This window comes from Medicago sativa, chromosome 2 (genome assembly GCF_051527215.1).
Source record: "Medicago sativa cultivar Bolivia chromosome 2, Bolivia_mono, whole genome shotgun sequence".
Classification (NCBI taxonomy): domain Eukaryota; kingdom Viridiplantae; phylum Streptophyta; class Magnoliopsida; order Fabales; family Fabaceae; genus Medicago; species Medicago sativa.
The window spans coordinates 40,507,981-40,513,020 of NC_140750.1; positions in this window are offsets into that span (position 1 = coordinate 40,507,981).

Genomic DNA, 5,040 nt, shown 5'->3' on the forward strand with positions numbered 1-5,040 from the left:
ATTAATGTTTAATTTTTCCCTCAATGTCCTTTATTGCGTAACATAATATTTGAACCAATTTTGTTTTAAATTTGGTAAATAGAAAGTAATGAGTTGACCCTTATCGCGAAAACGAGATTATAGCTTATATTGTAACATGTTTGTTAAATATGAAGGTTGAACATGTCCCTCGATGTACCTTGATGCGAAACATGATATGTGAACCTATTTGGTTTGAAATTCGGTAAAATGAAAGTATTGAAATGTTCAACCTAAAAGCCTATATGGTTAGAAGTTTGATAAAGGTTGAACTTGTCCCTCGATCTCCCTTGATACGAAACATGATATGTGAACCTATTTGGTTTTGTATTCGGCAAAATGAAATTATTTGAATGACCATTGTCCCAAAAATGAGATTTTAGCCTATATGGTTAAAAGTTTGATAAATATTAATGTTGAATTTGTCCCTCGATGTCCTTTATTGCGTAACATAATATTTGAACCAATTTCGTTTTAAATTTGGTAAATTGAAAGTAATGAGATGACCCTTATCGCGAAAACGAGATTTTAGCTTATATTGTTACATGTTTGTTAAATATGAAGGTTGAACATGTCCCTCGATGTCCCTTGATGCGAAACATAATATGTGAACCTATTTGGTTTGAAATTCGATAAAATGAAGGTATTGAAATGACCCTTGTCGCGAAAATGAAATTTTAGCCTATGTGGTTAGAAGTTTGATAAACAGTGAACTTGTCCCTCGATGTCCCTTGATGCGAAACATGATATGTGAACCTATTTTGTTTTATATTCGGAAAAATGAAAGTATTGGAATGAGTTTGTCGCGAAAATGAGATTTTAGCCTATATGGTTAGAAGTTTGATAAAGGTTGAACTTGTCCCTCGATCTCCCTTGATACGAAACATGATATGTGAACCTATTTGGTATTGTATTCGGCAAAATGAAATTATTTGAATGACCATTGTCCCAAAAATGAGATTTTAGCCTATATGGTTAAAAGTTTGATAAATATTAATGTTGAATTTGTCCCTCGATGTTCTTTATTGCGTAACATAATATTTGAACAAATTTCGTTTAAATTTGGTAAATTGAAAGTAATGAGATGACCCTTATCGCGAAAACGAGATTTTAGCATATATATTGTTACATGTTTGTTAAATATGAAGGTTGAACATGTCCCTCGATGTCCCTTGATGCGAAACATGATATGTGAACCTATTTGGTTTGAAATTCGATAAAATGAAAGTATTGAAATGACCCTTGTCGCAAAAATGAAATTTTAGCCTATGTGGTTAGAAGTTTGATAAACAGTGAACTTGTGCCTCGATGTCCCTTGATGCGAAACATGATATGTGAACCTATTTGGTTTTATATTCGGAAAAATGAAAGTATTCGAATGACTTTGTCGCGAAAATAAGATTTTAGCCTATATGGTTAGAAGTTTGATAAAGGTTGAACTTGTCCCTCGATCTCCCTTGATACGAAACATGATATGTGACCTATTTGGTTTTGTATTCGGCAAAATGAAATTATTTGAATGACCATTGTTCCAAAAATGAGATTTTAGCCTATATGGTTAAAAGTTTGATAAATATTAATGTTGAATTTGTCCCTCGATGTCCTTTATTGCGTAACATAATATTTGAACCAATTTCGTTTTAAATTTGGTAAATTGAAAGTAATGAGATGACCCTTATCGCGAAAACGAGATTTTAGCTTATATTGTTACATGTTTGTTAAATATGAAGGTTGAACATGTCCCTCGATGTCCCTTGATGCGAAACATAATATGTGAACCTATTTGGTTTGAAATTCGATAAAATGAAAGTATTGAAATGACCCTTGTGACGAAAATGAAATTTTAGCCTATGTGGATAGAGGTTTGATAAACAGTGAACTTGTCCCTCGATGTCCCTTGATGTGAAACATGATATGTGAACCTATTTGGTTTTATATTCAGAAAAATGAAAGTATTGGAATGACTTTGTCGCGAAAATGAGATTTTAGCCTATATGGTTAGAAGTTTGATAAAGGTTGAACTTGTCCCTCGATCTCCCTTGATACGAAACATGATATGTGAACCTATTTGGTTTTGTATTCGGCAAAATGAAATTATTTGAATGACCATTGTCCCAAAAATGAGATTTTAGCCTATATGGTTAAAAGTTAGATAAATATTAATGTTGAATTTGTCCCTCGATGTCCTTTATTGCGTAACATAATATTTGAACCAATTTCGTTTTAAATTTGGTAAATTGAAAGTAATGAGATGACCCTTATCGCGAAAACGAGATTTTAGCTTATATTGTTACATGTTTGTTAAATATGAAGGTTGAACATGTCCCTCGATGTCCCTTGATGCGAAACATAATATGTGAACCTATTTGGTTTGAAATTCGATAAAATGAAGGTATTGAAATGACCCTCGTCGCGAAAATGAAATTTTAGCCTATGTAGTTAGAAGTTTGATAAACAGTGAACTTGTCCCTCGATGTCCCTTGATGCGAAACATGATATGTGAACCTATTTGGTTTTATATTCAGAAAAATGAAAGTATTGGAATGACTTTGTCGCGAAAATGAGATTTTAGCCTATATGGTTAGAAGTTTGATAAAGGTTGAACTTGTCCCTCGATCTCCCTTGATACGAAGCATGATATGTGAACCTATTTGGTTTGAAATTCGATAAAATGAAAGTATTGAAATGACCTTTGTCGTGAAAATGAAATTTTAGCCTATGTGGTTAGAAGTTTGATAAACAGTGAACTTGTCCCTCGATGTCCCTTGATGCGAAACATGATATGTGAACCTATTTGGTTTGAAATTCGATAAAATGAAAGTATTGAAATGACCCTTGTGGCGAAAATGAAATTTTAGCCTATGTGGTTAGAAGTTTGATAAACAGTGAACTTGTCCCTCGATGTCCCTTGATGCGAAACATGATATGTGAACCTATTTGGTTTTATATTCAGAAAAATGAAAGTATTGGAATGACTTTGTCGCGAAAATGAGATTTTAGCCTATATGGTTAGAAAATTGATAAAGGTTGAACTTGTCCCTCGATCTCCCTTGATACGAAGCATGATAAGTGAACCTATTTGGTTTGAAATTCGATAAAATGAAAGTATTGAAATGACCTTTGTCGTGAAAATGAAATTTTAGCCTATGGGGTTAGAAGTTTGATAAACAGTGAACTTGTCCCTCGATGTCCCTTGATGCGAAACATGATATGTGAACCTATTTGGTTTTATATTCGGAAAAATGAAAGTATTCGAATGACTTTGTCGCGAAAATGAGATTTTAGCCTATATGGTTAGAAGTTTGATAAAGGTTGAACTTGTCCCTCGATCTCCCTTGATACGAAACATGATATGTGAACCTATTTGGTTTTGTATTCGGCAAAATGAAATTATTTGAATGACCATTGTTCCAAAAATGAGATTTTAGCCTATATGGTTAAAAGTTTGATAAATATTAATGTTGAATTTGTCCCTCGTTGTCCTTTATTGCGTAACATAATATTTGAACCAATTTCGTTTTAAATTTGGTAAATTGAAAGTAATGAGATGACCCTTATCGCGAAAACGAGATTTTAGCATATATTGTTACATGTTTGTTAAATATGAAGGTTGAACATGTCCCTCGATGTCCCTTGATGCGAAATATGATATGTGAACCTATTTGGTTTGAAATTCGATAAAAAGAAAGTATTGAAATGACCCTTGTCGTAAAAATGAAATTTTAGCCTATATGGTTAGAAGTTTGATAAACAATGAACTTGTCCCTCGATGTCCCTTGATGCGAAACATGATATGTGAACCTATTTGGTTTGAAATTCGATAAAATGAAAGTATTGAAATGACCCTTGTCGCGAAAATGAAATTTTAGCCTATGTGGTTAGAAGTTTGATAAACAGTGAACTTGTCCCTCGATGTCCCTTGATGCGAAACATGATATGTGAACCTATTTGGTTTTATATTCGGAAAAATGAAAGTATTCGAATGACTTTGTCGCGAAAATGAGATTTTAGCCTATATGGTTAGAAGTTTGATAAAGGTTGAACTTGTCCCTCGATCTCCCTTGATACGAAACATGATATGTGAACCTATTTGGTTTTGTATTCGGCAAAATGAAATTATTTGAATGACCATTGTTCCAAAAATGAGATTTTAGCCTATATGGTTAAAAGTTTGATAAATATTAATGTTGAATTTGTCCCTCGTTGTCCTTTATTGCGTAACATAATATTTGAACCAATTTCGTTTTAAATTTGGTAAATTGAAAGTAATGAGATGACCCTTATCGCGAAAACGAGATTTTAGCATATATTGTTACATGTTTGTTAAATATGAAGGTTGAACATGTCCCTCGATGTCCCTTGATGCGAAATATGATATGTGAACCTATTTGGTTTGAAATTCGATAAAAAGAAAGTATTGAAATGACCCTTGTCGTAAAAATGAAATTTTAGCCTATATGGTTAGAAGTTTGATAAACAATGAACTTGTCCCTCGATGTCCCTTGATGCGAAACATGATATGTGAACCTATTTGGTTTGAAATTCGATAAAATGAAAGTATTGAAATGACCCTTGTCGCGAAAATGAAATTTTAGCCTATGTGGTTAGAAGTTTGATAAACAGTGAACTTGTCCCTCGATGTCCCTTGATGCGAAACATGATATGTGAACCTATTTTGTTTTATATTCGGAAAAATGAAAGTATTGGAATGAGTTTGTCGCGAAAATGAGATTTTAGCCTATATGGTTAGAAGTTTGATAAAGGTTGAACTTGTCCCTCGATCTCCCTTGATACGAAACATGATATGTGAACCTATTTGGTATTGTATTCGGCAAAATGAAATTATTTGAATGACCATTGTCCCAAAAATGAGATTTTAGCCTATATGGTTAATAGTTTGATAAATATTAATGTTGAATTTGTCCCTCGATGTTCTTTATTGCGTAACATAATATTTGAACAAATTTCGTTTAAATTTGGTAAATTGAAAGTAATGAGATGACCCTTATCGCGAAAACGAGA